The 13765-nt window shown below is 46.6% G+C and overlaps 1 protein-coding gene across 2 annotated transcripts in view; it reads left to right on the plus strand.

Annotated features, from left to right (window-relative positions):
* Window positions 1-3385: 3385 nt before the first annotated feature.
* LOC142588004 (uncharacterized) overlaps window positions 3386-13765 on the plus strand; it is a 28446-nt gene continuing 18066 nt past the window's right edge. For both annotated transcript variants that reach the window (XM_075699421.1, XM_075699420.1), the window contains exon 1: window positions 3386-3816. The gene's annotated coding sequence lies outside the window, so the exon portion shown is untranslated. The remainder of the gene's footprint in view (window positions 3817-13765) is intronic.

The raw sequence follows: 13765 nt of genomic DNA on the forward strand, positions 1-13765 counted from the left end.
TGACTTACGCGTACGCGTCTCCATCTCGGAAAATTTCAAGCTTAACACGTTCTTGCTCATTTATTTCGCTTGCTTTATGTTGTGTACGAACAAGTATAAGTATGTGTAGTAAGTATAAGTAAGTATTTTGTAACATAAGTAAGTATTTAACATAAGTATTTAGGCGTTACGTTGACGTTTGGCATCACATGGGGCACACACGTTGCCAACATTAAGGCAACCGCACTACGCAAGCTGTTCTATAAAAAGATGTTCAAGAATGGCACCCACGTCCGCAAACTAGCATACACTACATTCGTAAGACCAGTGCTAGAATATGCTACAGTTTGGTTCAGTGCTACAGTTTGGTTCCCCCGTTCCCTAACTAGTATAACAAAATTAGAGTCAGTACAGCGCTAAGCCACAAGATTTGTGCATAACAAGTATAAACGCACGGACTCTCCCACTAACCTTCTGGCTTCTTCTGGCATTATGACACTATCAACAAGGGCAAAGCAGGCACGTCTCAAGTTTTTCTTCCAACTGCTGCATGACATCTATAAGATAGATGTGTCCAAGTATGTCGAATTTTCACGGTCGTGCCTGACTCGTCATAAGCATAAATGCACAGTAACTGAATATTTTTTCATTAATGACTCGTTTGGGCAATCGTTTTTTTTTTTTTTCGCTTACGATACGCGAATGGAATCGGCTAATTCCAGATGACACGGACGCCGAAACAGTGTCCTAATTCGCTGCAAAGTGAGAACATACGTGTAGCCCCTATTACCATCGCCAATGCCGCGCACACTCTCCCATTTGAACGCTAGTCCCGTTTTCTTATATTCCTGCACTTATACAATGTATTTACTTTCCTAATATTTGTTGGTGATGGCCGATGAAATGTGTACCAGTTGTTTTGGGGTAAGAGATTTCTTATGCTATTGCACATAACTTTATTCTTGTACTATCACTTCCTTGCTTCTTTTTTCCGTTCCCATTATTGTAACAGATTGCAATACTGTGCCTGGTTGTGCTTCACTTTTTTATTTTCAATATTATTTCGTGGTGTTTGCACATTGCGCATGATCGATACGGCGTTGATTCTCCTTGCTTGGAAAAACTGACTGTAATCCTTCCTCGTGGTTGTGCTTCATTTCGTGTGCCCGGCATGCATGTTTTCGAAATGTTATATTTGAATTTGTGGGTGATCTTTGCTTTAAACGCTCTGTATAGAATCTTGCTTTCCTTTCTTTTTTCTCGAATGATATTTTTTGCACAGTGTGCTTGATTGTGCACTGTTAAACTTTATTACAATATTGATGTTCTTGGTGGAAAAACTGCTTCGACCACATTTATTGCTTTAATGCTATCCTGGTGGATGTGCTGCGTTATTTCCTTGTCGATCTTTCTTTTTGTTTTTCGTTTTTTTTTCTTATTTTTGAACATGATTGCCTTTGTAATGACCTCCTGCTATGCTCTCAACTGAGATCGACATGTTTGCACAGCGCAAAAGACGATGACTGAAGGAAGAGCACAACACCAACTCGCCCAAGCTTCTACCTTCTCGACTGAGAGTGGCAGCATTGAAAATAAATGAATAAATAAGCAATATACCGCGATCTTGCCAGTAAGGCATATTCTCGCGCTTCTAAGTCAACGGCGTCGGCCTTATTTTTGCCCGCGACCGCCGCCGCGTGCCTAAGGTCGCGTAAAGTGCGAACGGCCAGTTACAAGGCCGTCAAGCGACGACATAATGAAAAACAGATAAATAAATGCTTAATAACACAATAATAAGCTCCACACGCGCACGTAGGCTGCGAGGGGAGGCATGCCGGGTTGCTGTGCAGCGGATGAGCAGAGCGAGTGCACGATGAGGGGGAGGAGGGGGCAGCGAGCATGGGGAAGGAAAGACAAGAAAAGGAAAAGAAAGGAGTCAGCCAATAGTGAGGCTCGACAATCTCAGGTGGTGCTACGTCACCCGCGTGACGTCACTTTTTCGTTCGAGGCAAGCAGCGCCGCCGGAACCTGCGCTGCCTGCGTCCGAAATGCGCGCGCGCTGGCGTGCTCGCTCGCTCGTCGTCTTTGGTCGGCAGCACCGACCCGGGTTTGAACAATCGCGCCGCCGCCGCAGCCAGCCGTTCAGCGACCTTGGAATCCGCAGTTGTGCACGGACTCTGCCATTACTGTGCAATGTTGTATACGCCGCAACGACGGCGCCTGTCAATCAAACCCGACTAGCACTTGCTTACAATTGTGTTCTTCCGCGACTGCGTCGTCTGCTGTGAGAAAATAAGCAGGCGATGTGGCAGATCAACTCAGATCTATATTCTGTAAAAGAGTCCACCTATTGGACATGTCCATTTCGTCTGCTGCTGAAGTGCTGATTGGCTTTGGCGCCTGGTTCTTGCGGATGCGCAGCCCAGCCCATCCAATCAGAAGTTCAACAGCAGACGAAATGGACATGTCCATTAGGTGGACTCTTACAGAAAACTTTCCGTTTATTAGTATCAAAAACGCCAAAAAAGTTCGAAGAGAACAGCGAAGGTTCCGCGAGCTGTACAAAGCAACCGTGAGCGCCAAAACTGATTGAATCAATCATACAATAAATGCGCTTATAATTTTTTCACTCCCTTCTGTATTTTCCAGTGAGAGGTCTGAGAACAAGCCGGTTCGCTCTTCTGCCTGATGAATATACGTGGCGCATAATGTGGGGATATGGGGGGCGAGAGTTTCGTGTATTTCAATGTATTTCGAAACTGAAAACACTGAGCTTTAGTATGCCGAATTTTTCACATTCCTGCCGGTCATGGCGCAAAACGCGCTCGTCTTTTACTTGCTTATTTGTTGATACCACAAATGAGCCCTGTTACAAAGAGCGGGGCAATATTCCGCTGAAGTAGTTTACCATAGTAGTTAACGCTTAATAGAACAACTCATTGTATGATCGTCTTGAGTTAAGTAGACTAGCTCCAGCAGAACCTACAAGACCTATTGAGACATGGTAACTTTGTCTCCGAAGTAATGGACCTTAGTGAGCCGCCCAGCGATGAAAACGATACACGAAAAAAATGTAGTAACGTTTCCGTTAAGCCGCTCACGAAAGATGCACCTAGGAATAAAATTGAAGAGGTGTAATAGCGGCTTACAAAAAAAAAACGTCGAACTATTTTCTCCCGCGGAACTGAGAGTGCCTGAGCACGCAATACTGGCAGCAGCTGCCAGTGTGCTGCACAGTTTTAGAGAAAAGAGACGCGCGAACTGCTGGCTCGACTTGGCTAGGCTAGGCTCAACAAGCGTCGCGGCACTTTGTGGCGGCGGCGCTGCGTGCGCTATGAATGTACGGTTTTTGTGTTGCTTCTTCCGAGACGCGCGCCGGGTGGCGCTGAGCTCAGTGCGTGCATGATGCGTGCAGCTTCCGCCACGAATTTTTAGCGTTGACGTCGCGCGCGCGCCTCGCGACGTAGTTGCCGCTTCCGCCGCCGAGCCGAGAAGTTTCGTCACGCGCCCCTCGCCGCCCTGTTTCGCAAGTCTTTTGCGCACGTGAGGAGAAACACGGGGCTGGAGCGCCCGTGGCAGTTGGAGATCCGCGATCTTTGTACGCTGTTCTCTCCGCGTGCACTCCAGTCTGCGGCGACCTTTTGTCAGGTGCGCCGTTGCTGCCTTCACGAATGCATCTTGGGGAATCTACGGGGGCGAATACATGAAGCTATGAGAAACATTAAATGAGTACTGACACGACATTTCGGACTTGTCATATTCTTTCGCTTCAACTGATGGTATGACCTGTAGAGAAAATACTACGACAGAGAAGTACTGACGAGTGTCCGTAGCCATGTAAGTAAGTGAGCATTGCACTTGTTCCTACGGGTGAGTTCCGGTTTCGGTACACAGTAGGCGTTGTGGGTGCGCGCATCATGACGTCATGCTACACTGGATCACACTGTTGCTGCGTTCGCTGCGCCTACCACAGCGGAGCGCATCCGTAGGAAACGCGCACAACACTTATGCTCGTTTATGTTTTCAAAAGCAACATCATCATAGCTATCCAAACAAGGCAAAGTTCAGAGGAAGATGGAGGCTTGGAAGTGACTAACGGGGGTCTAACAAGGAATGTCGCGGAAACCAACGTTTCGACAAGGTAACTTGCGCTGGAGCAGCGCCTTTGTCGGAACGTTACCTTCAACGGCATTTCTTGTTCGACCACTCTTAATCTCACCATTACAGCTAGCCTTATTACTACGCAGCGCCGGTAAACCTTGTTCTGTGTCTAGACGTCACACGATATGGCCGACGACACCAGGTACGGTAATTCGAGACCAAATTTAGCATCAAATTAAAATATCTTATAAGAATTTACTAACCTTCATACTTGCTAAGTGCCATCCTTTTACGTGCGAGAAGCGTCTAGTAGAGTTTCTACAACAATATAAATAAGTGTCAGTACTCCTCAAAAAACAAAGAAAGGTAAGAGACTGACTCGCACGGACGGAGAAGCACTCTACTCGTGTAAGATGAGGTCTGATTTTGTGCTGGAAGCTGTTGCCAGTGCGCTCCATCTGCCTGTGGGGGCAAGCGCTTCGTCGGCATTTCATTTATTCACCGGCTTTTGTTTGCGTCTCGTACACTGTTTCCCGTTTCCTGATCCTATTGACCTTTCGATATTAGGCCGTGCGTTCGTCTCTATTCCTGGAGCCACGAACCTCTTTTCCCTTTCTCGTTCGTTATGGAAAGGGTGCGAACTTTTTCCGATAAGGGCACGGCGTGAAATATACACCGAGCGTTGCATAAGCAGAAGGACCAGGTTTACGTAGCACTTCGAGCTAAAGCTCTGGTAGATGTAGTTCAAAATTTCCCGCAGAGGTAACATTTCAAATTACGCCAAGTTTATAATCTGTTACGTTTGAGAGCATTATTTGCCTCTTCCACTCAGAAGAAGGCCGCAGTGCGCGTAGTCAGTGGGGGCGCCACTGAAAAAAATGCCAGTGTTGCCGCGACGTAACGGTGTTGCCGTCTGTTACCGCTACGGTGAAATACGCGTTGCACCATAACAGTGACAGATGGCACAACCATTCCATTGCAGAGAAATGACTTCTTTAATGGCGTCGCCGCAGGCGACGAGCACTCCGGCCTTGTTGTGGACGAAAGGCGGTACTATAATGCTCTCCAAATGTGGTATTCAAACTGAACCTACGCCAAGGTGGTGCCGCTTTGAGAGGTTAGAGGTGGAAACAGCCAGGTGTTAAGCGAGAAGAGTTAGGTATATCTGGCGTTCCCACTTATTCGACACTCAATGCATCTAACTATGGTCCGAAACTAGGCTGCAGCAGGAAAGGGCAGATCGCATGAACACAGAATAAGCTCCGTGTGCACTCTTGACCAAAACTTTCGCGTGCCCATCGCCAGGGCTACAGATGGGACGCGTATTAGCAGCACGCTTCAGACCTGTACAGACTGAATTATTCATTGATTCTATTCAACAATTCCGCGCAATACAGATTAAGTTAATGTCATGCTATATGGAGTTTCCCGAGTACCCGGTGCTCTACTTTGTTTCAACAGATGCTTCATATGTTTACAGAACGCCGAACTTCTCGTCTATAACACCGGTTTCAAGAAATGTGGCCCTTAAATGTGTCCTGAATTCGTTGCTATTCCACTTAAATTTTTCTTTCCGCTGTGCAGGAACATATTAACTTGAGCATCGCTGCATTTCGCCGCAGATTTTGAGTGCCTAATTCTCCAAACATACCCATACCCAAATTTCGAATGCTGGCTGACTGCAGTTCTGCAGTTACAGCATTCTCATTAAAATCATTATTATACAAGCTAATAAGTAAAACCTCGTTAATTAATAATCGCATGAGCCATTATACGGCAAAACAATGTCCAGCACTGCTATCAAGTTTCATCTCCGGTATTTATCGTTTTATCTCGAATGCACTGTTTAGAAAAATATGAGACAGCCCTAACACTAGGGGCTTGGAAGTACAAACGGCGATAAAGTTCCTTCTTGCTCCTTCTCTTCCTCCTCCTTCATCGGTAAGGAAGACAGGCTCTGATTCGCCGTACCAATCACTTGTCGTCTGAGGTACGCTAACAGCATCATTGTGCTTCGAAAGGCCTTCATCGACGCTTCCGAACGGTACCTTGAATAGTCCTGCGTTCCCCTTTCCAGTCGGCCAGTGCGAACAGTACGAGAAGGCAAAAGAAGCCTTCAAACATGTTCCTTGACCGAGCAGCGGAAAACCAGCGTGCCGAGCAACAGCGAAAGGGCAAGAAAGGCGGAGAAAGTATCGTCCCGATATTTATTGCGCCTCATTAATCATCACGGTTTCCTGCGAGCGAGCACCAACTCTCTCCTCCGCGCACGAACAGCCAACTACGCCTTCTCAATTCACTAGATCAAGGCACGCCGCGCTAAACACCACAGCTCAAAGCAGCCAATGCTTTCAGGGATCACCAGGAGCTCACTCCCATGCCGCGTATAATTCTCCGTAGACGCAGGGTTCCTGAATTTCAACCAAAAATAAATAACTCATCTCACTTACAAATAAAAAAACAATAACTTACAAATTGTCGCGCCACCTCTGGCTGAAAGAGTAAACTAAAATATAACGTTTTTATTCACGCTAAAAGAACCAATTAGTTTAAATATTTACGTAAAGGTGGCGCATAAATCGGCTAGCTCCACTTGCGTCCGTAATGGGTGTTTTGGCTAGGGGCGAGTGGCAACGGGAGTTGTGAAGCAATGTACGAACAGGATTCCATCCCACAAGGGGCGCCTGCGCGCCCTCTCGCGTATCCATGGGAACGATCGCGAGTTGAAACACGTTTCCGCAAGCGCGCCGAGTTTTGAAACGGGCAGAGGCGCGACCGGGACGGCTGGCTGCCGGCTTCGATCGGCTCTTTCGACGCGACAGCGCGTTCGCTCTCCGCGACCCCTGCCGCAGATACCGCTCGCCGGCTCGGCCGAAATGTCATCCCAGAAAAAAGAAAAGGCAACAGTTTCGTAACGTAGCAACGTGAAATCCGCTCGTCACGGAGGTAAAATCGACAACACTCAAGGCAACTGTTAAATAAGTGTATGCGATTATCTTATCGTGCTTATTCTGATGCCCCCTACCCCTCCCCACCGTTCCGGTAGGTATAAAAACATGCAGTAAGCTCGCCGAGTGACATGACGGACAAACCCCTGTTTCTCGAATTCAGGGCCAGAGCTACTAAGCCCAGACCACACGTACGCTTGCGGACGAGCGCTAACTCGCGTCTACGCGCGTTACCCCTGCCGCGCCTCGCGAGGAATGGCGGTTTGCATCCACAACGTCGCGTGACAGGGCGCGCTTACTGGGTTCACTCATAGACGACTTGGCAGACGCCAGTTCGTACTTTGTTGTTGAGAGTGTTTCAAAATGCTTCGATATCTATAAACGCAATCATTATATTGGCATAGCTGTTAGATTATCACAAAGAAAGAAAAGAAGAGGCACTCTTTTGCAGGATATATAAATCTGATTCAGTGTGAGTTGAATGTACCGCGCCGTAGCTGCCTACCCAGGCGCGCCGACGCGAGCCAGCTCAAGCGCCCGATAACGGTGAGGAGCTATTCACGGACGTCGCGCCGCGTTTCGACGCGTACGAGCCGTGCCGTAGTGTCTGCGCATGGATTGGCGCGCGCGGACGCGAGCCTGCGCGCGTCGGCAAGCGTACGTGTGGTCTGGGTTTTACACTGTTGACGAAATTTTTGCGGTGCTGGGCGGATTCAAACCCTCATTTCTTAAGTGAAGATCGAATACGAAGAAGTGACAAAAATTACTGTTAAATATCGCATCGACTACAGAAATGGGCTATTCATGTGGAGTCCGTTTGTTAAAAGCATGAGGCTTATTTACGTTATGTGGCTTTATCCGTATAATGCTGTTCCCGACAGAAATACTGGTCAGCTGAGGCGCTTATAAATGAGAAGCGAGTTTTGGGTTACCTGCCGCACCATGACAATGACAGTGATAAAACAAACCAAGAGAACGTCACCAAGCCCATGTAAAGTGTTGTGCTTGCTGAAATAACGGTACCATAGTACCACATATTCCTTTAAAGCAATGCAACTGTGATGGTACTGGCTAAACAATACATTTATTCAAGATACTATACGGATTTTTATATTGAATATCTAAATGCTGTGCATTTTTATTTACGATTGAGAATTACATGGCAGAAGTTATCTACACCATGCCTTTGGTTAGAAAGTGGTGCCTCTAACAGCGAATCAAACGTGGCTCTCGTGGAGAAGTACCATTCGGAACAGTCGTCACTTGCGTAGGTCTCTCTCTCGGGAGATCCCGACATATTCTGTTCACCGTGATATTCAAACAAGCACGCATATTCGACAATTTCGAATTGTGAACTCAAAGTCTAGTCGATTCGTATTCGATATTTCGAATATTCAGGCATCTCTAACTAGCGACGGCGACGGAGCGATCGCAGAGAGCAGTTACGAAAGAAAAGTTTCGCGAAATAGTCAGCCTGTTCGCAGAAACCAGTATTAAGCAAAATATTTAGGGCGCTAGCTCTGATGTTTGCCATTATTTTGTCTAATGTTTAGAGAGTCGAAAATTACGCGAGTCGGATATATACATATTTATATATCGTGTCGGTACTGATTCAGGAATAACAAATAGTGTACGTCACTCCATTAGAAGCAGCCGATGAAGGATCTGTGATAACTGTATGTGTAGGCTCAACGTCGTTTACGCGTGGCTATTTTTCTGCCCCTCCCAAGACAGAAACAAGTTCACTAGAAAACGTGGGCAGAGGTGAACTGTGAAGATGCAGCTTGTCGCTGCTGTTCATCTCGACAACAAATGTATTTGTCCCCGACATCCTGCGTCGTAAGTCCCACAGTACATTTTTCGATAGACGTTATTATCTACGCGAGCCAGTCGTCCTGTGCTGCGTACGTCATGCACTACTCCGATGCGCGCGGCATTTCAAATAACTCAACCCGACTCGTTTATGATTGATCTAGTATAGGCGATAAGCACCGAAGTGAAGAGAGGAAGTGGGAGAGAGATAAGGGTACTACATGGCGGTAAGTGCTTGTAAGTGTTTAAAAAAATCGGAAAGTGCCATTCACATCGTGTCCGACGCTTCGCTTAGGTGTTGGTGCTCGCTGCGTACTGAATTCGCGTTGCGTTTTATTTTTCGCTTGGGTCAGCGTCTAGCGCTCTTGGACAATGAACCTCGCTAGTATCGAGTTCTATACACTTTATAACGTTTTTTTTCTCGTTTTTTCTTCCATCCGGCAACAAAAATGGATAAAATATCTTGCCTAACGCTGACTTGTATGAATGTAAGTTTATCCCGCAGGCTCTCATGCAAAATTTAATCAGATGTGAGAGCTTGAATGCTATCGGGTATTTCTCCTAAAGATAGAAGCCTGCACATTCGATGTTACAGGCAATCGTTCGTGATATGTTGACCGATTACGGTACATGGGAACATTTCTCCTGGCCTCGCTAAAAGGTTATCGGCCATCGTGACGTCACCTTATCTTTATTATCTGCGATGACCCGCGTGTAGAGCTCCATACGTGGCTCCCAGTACTAGCGGCTAGTGTTGCAAACATGACATGCCGGTGTTGTCATTAAACAGAGGACTGACAATTCTTTTCAAAGGCAGAAATTCCTAGTCCCACAAGTGACTCCATTATTGGGAGCTATTACTCTCTAAAAGGAAGCGGAGTACTGAGAACTCATTTGTCAAGGAGTAATTTCTTGCCTCACAAAGGACTCCCTTTTCCGGGAGATATGTCAGTCACCTGTGCTGTACAGTTATTCGGCTTCCATAACAGTCTCGAAGGAGCTAACTAGTGCACCATTTTCGGCTGAGTCAAGATCTGCATGAAATGAGTAAACAGTAATTTCTATTGAACTGGTTACCATTTAGGCTCAGCTTATCCCACGAAACAGTATGTTAGAAATGTTGCTCACAAAAGTACAAATGACGTAAAATATCACTATTACCATTGCTTGTCCAGCACATAGAGACCCCCCCATGCTAGGGTTGCTGGCCCAGGACTCACAACTTCAGAATGCTCCGCTAAATGACACAGTAATTTATCTTAGTGGCGCCAGTCATGACCCCGTCTCAAATAGGGATCTTCATAAATCCAGCGATCGCTCTATCCATCTGTCCACTTCTTGTAGTTCTACACAGAGGACAGCATTAATTTGAGGAACCGGGCTTGAACTCTTTCACATAAAAACTTCCCGGTCTTTTTTCCTCATTTCTGCGATCTGTTGACTACAGATTATATTTCAGGAAAATCCCGCCGAATCATATGCAGACAGTCCATTGATCAAATGTCTACCGACGGCAAGCCCGATGAATGTAATTCAAGTTAGCAAACAATGTCAGTCTTGCTTATTAATGTATTCGTATATACTTCCATCAATAAACTGCTTGAAAGCGCATTAAAAAACTACTGGCTATGAATTTTGATTGATCAGTCAGTAAATCCGCAGCTTCATTAGTGAGATCACGGTGTTTACCATTCGTCAGAACGGCACACGCTGAGCAAGAAAACGAGGAATGCTTTTCGATTGTTCACAGGAACGAGTGAGAATGGAAATAAGTCGATTGGTAAACACAATTATGGTCATATACTGCAAATACTGGTATCAGTAAATACCCTAATTACGACGTATGTAGCACCGCAATATCTGCTCTTGGCAAAATAGTGTTGATACTCCGTAAAATTTATCACTGCATAGAAACCCAAACAAAAGGAAAGTACAGGCGTCTACAGCAAAACTATTTATAGCGTCACAGACGTACGAAACACTCGGCACGAAATGAATAAAGAGAAAAAGAAATACTTAAGGGAAAATGGCAATGGTGCACATAGTAAGACACTTGTCACGCCTGAGAAATCAAAAATGTTTAAATTCTAGAACTTATCGTCCAGGAACTGCGCATGGACGTCGTAGAGGAGGGCTCCAGCTTAAGCTTGATCTTCTGTTCTTTAACTTGCACATAAATTTAAGTACATGAGCACTTCTGCATTTCAACCCCATGTCAGTACGACCGCCGCGATCAGGAACAGAATCCGAGACATTGTGGTTAGTAGCTGAACTCCAACGCCACTGAAAAAAATAACAAGTCTTTCAGTAAGCGCAATCTTAAGGCGCCAGGAAGAACAATGTAATGAGAAAAGTGGTGGCGATACCACGTAGGAATTGTAGCGCCTGTCTTAAGTGTCAACAACGTTGGCGAGGGAATAATTCATTGCTGATGTTAAGCAGTTCATGAATTCAAAAGAAAAATGAGCTTCATTAGATTACGAAGAAAGCGAGGAATGAACGTATCAAAACTTTACCTACTTTCCGTGCCATAATGAATTTCTAGTACTCGAATACAGTGGGATGTTCGTAACCTCAGATTGACGTCATCGACGCACGCAGTTCGGGCGTGAAGTAAAAAGGAAACAGAAAGTAAATTTCAGCGTTAATCTTTTCTGTTAGCAATGAATTTTTTACAGAAAAATTTAAGATAGCGTTTTTAAGGCCAGAGCCACTAGTGTAAATAAACTCACAATTTATCTTTATATAATGTTCGCTTCAGGAGAAGCCGCTGTTTGTACAAGTATTTGAAAGGAACCTCAGAGGAGTGGGAAACTCAAGCTGAATTGCTAAATTCCACTTCTGAAATGCGAAATATTAGTCTTGCAGTTTGCGGAGACAGCAACGAGAAAAGAGGGGGAAATTAAAAAGCTGAGCAGACGATAATTTTGAGTTCCAGCACTAAGTCGCCATGACGTCAGGCCTACTTGTTTTAACTCATCCTCATCATCAGCCTATTTTTATGTACACTGCATGACGAAGGCCGCTCCTTGCGATCTCCAATTACCCCTGCCTTGCACCGACTCCAACTTGCGCCTGCGAATTTCCTCATTTCATCACCCTACCTAGTTTTCTGCCGCCCTCGACTTGGCTTCCCTTCTCTTGACCCTCATTCTGTAACTAATAGTCCACCGGTTATCTCTCCTGCGCATTACATGGCCTGCCCAGCTCCATATATTTAACTTATTGTCAATTAGAATATCGGCTATCCCTGTTTCCTCTCCGATCCACACCGCTCTCTTCCCGTCTCTTAACGTTACGGCTAATATTCTTCGTTCCATCGCTCTTTAAGCGGTCTTTAACTTGTTCTCGAGTTCTTTGTCAACCTCCAAGTTTCTGCCTCATATGTTAGCACCGTTAGAATGGATTGATTGTACACCTTTCTTTTCAGTCTAGTGGTAAGCTTCCAGTCAGGATCTGGCAATGTCTGCCGTTTGCACTCCAACCAACTTTTGTTCTGTAAATTTCCTTCTCGTAATCTGCGTCCTCTGCGAGTAACTGACTGTTGCGTTTCGCCTGCGACACGTGGTTTTGCCGGCGCGACTGCGGCGGGGCGGCAGACATTTTGGCCCGATCGTCGTCGCCGCAACACTCATCGGCAGGTGTTTCCAGGCGCGACTGCGGCGATGCGACCGCAAAGGATCACCCTCTCATTCCAGTCATTGTGCCCGAAACAGGCGATGCCAAAGCAGGGATCACCCTCGCATTCCAGTCATTGTGCCCGAAACAGGCGATGCCAAAGCAGGGATCATCCTCGCATTCCAGTCATTGTGCCCGAAACAGGCGATGCCAAAGCAGGGATCATCCTCTCATTACAGTCATTGTGCCCGACCGGCAGCGCTACAACAGGGTGCTACGAGATCGTGCTCGACAGGGTGCTACGAGATCGTGCTCGACATGGTGTTACGGCAGCGCTTCGACAGTGTGCGTCACCATTAGCCCATTGTACATTCACGTGCTCGTCTTTTGAGGGGTTCCTTCTTGCCCTCAACTGCGAGAGTATAAAAACAGCTGCCCCCGGACGCCAAAAGGAGGGCTCCGATTTCTTCTGTTGAGTAAAGTGCTCTCCCGTCTCTCTACTTCGGTCAACCTGACCGCCAACTCTTTGCGATGTTAAAATAAACAAGTTGTTTCGTTGTTACCAGTCGACTCATGCTTTGCCGGGACCTTCGGATGCTTCCAGTTGTACCCCAGGCCGCCAGGCCAACGCTACCCTTGGGGCTTGCGACCCAGGTACAACCACGGGCGTCAGCGCCGAGTTCCCAACAGATCGTACCAGCGGTGCGATCCCAAACATCTGGTTGGCAGCGGTGAGATCGCCTCCGACTTCAAACAACTGTCTGCCAGCGGTGAGATCGCGACAACGGAGGCCAGCAGCGAAGAGATGCAGTTGACTGTATGCTGAGCAGCTCAACGACGATCCGGGAGCAGTGCAACGAGCCCTGTGTGACGACTGGTTGCCTGCAGCGGAACGACTGCGCGGAATTCCTGCCTGCGAGGTTTGGTGAGTGCGGGACTTTCTTCTTCTGAGCTTTGCCAGGCTTTTGTTAGTGTCAGAAACAGAGCTGGTAATTGTGGTTGTCGTTGCTGCCGGGTTAGAGTGCGGCAAGACAATATTAGGCAGTAGAGAAAGCAGCATTCAGAGCAGCCATGGATTTGAAGTCGTTGCGCAAACCGAAATTGTTGGAGCTTGCAAGAGAGTTGGGTCTGGATGTCTCGGACAAACTCAGAAAACCTGAACTGCTAAAGGCTATTCTGGAGTTAGAGGCTGAGGATGACGAGCTGTCGGAATGCCTTGAGACCATTGAAGAGAGGGAGACTGCAAAAAGAGAAGAGCGTGAACGTAAAGAACAGAAAGAAAAAGAAGAGCGTGAACGTAAAGAACA

This window comes from Dermacentor variabilis, chromosome 7, assembly GCF_050947875.1.
Source record: "Dermacentor variabilis isolate Ectoservices chromosome 7, ASM5094787v1, whole genome shotgun sequence".
Classification (NCBI taxonomy): domain Eukaryota; kingdom Metazoa; phylum Arthropoda; class Arachnida; order Ixodida; family Ixodidae; genus Dermacentor; species Dermacentor variabilis.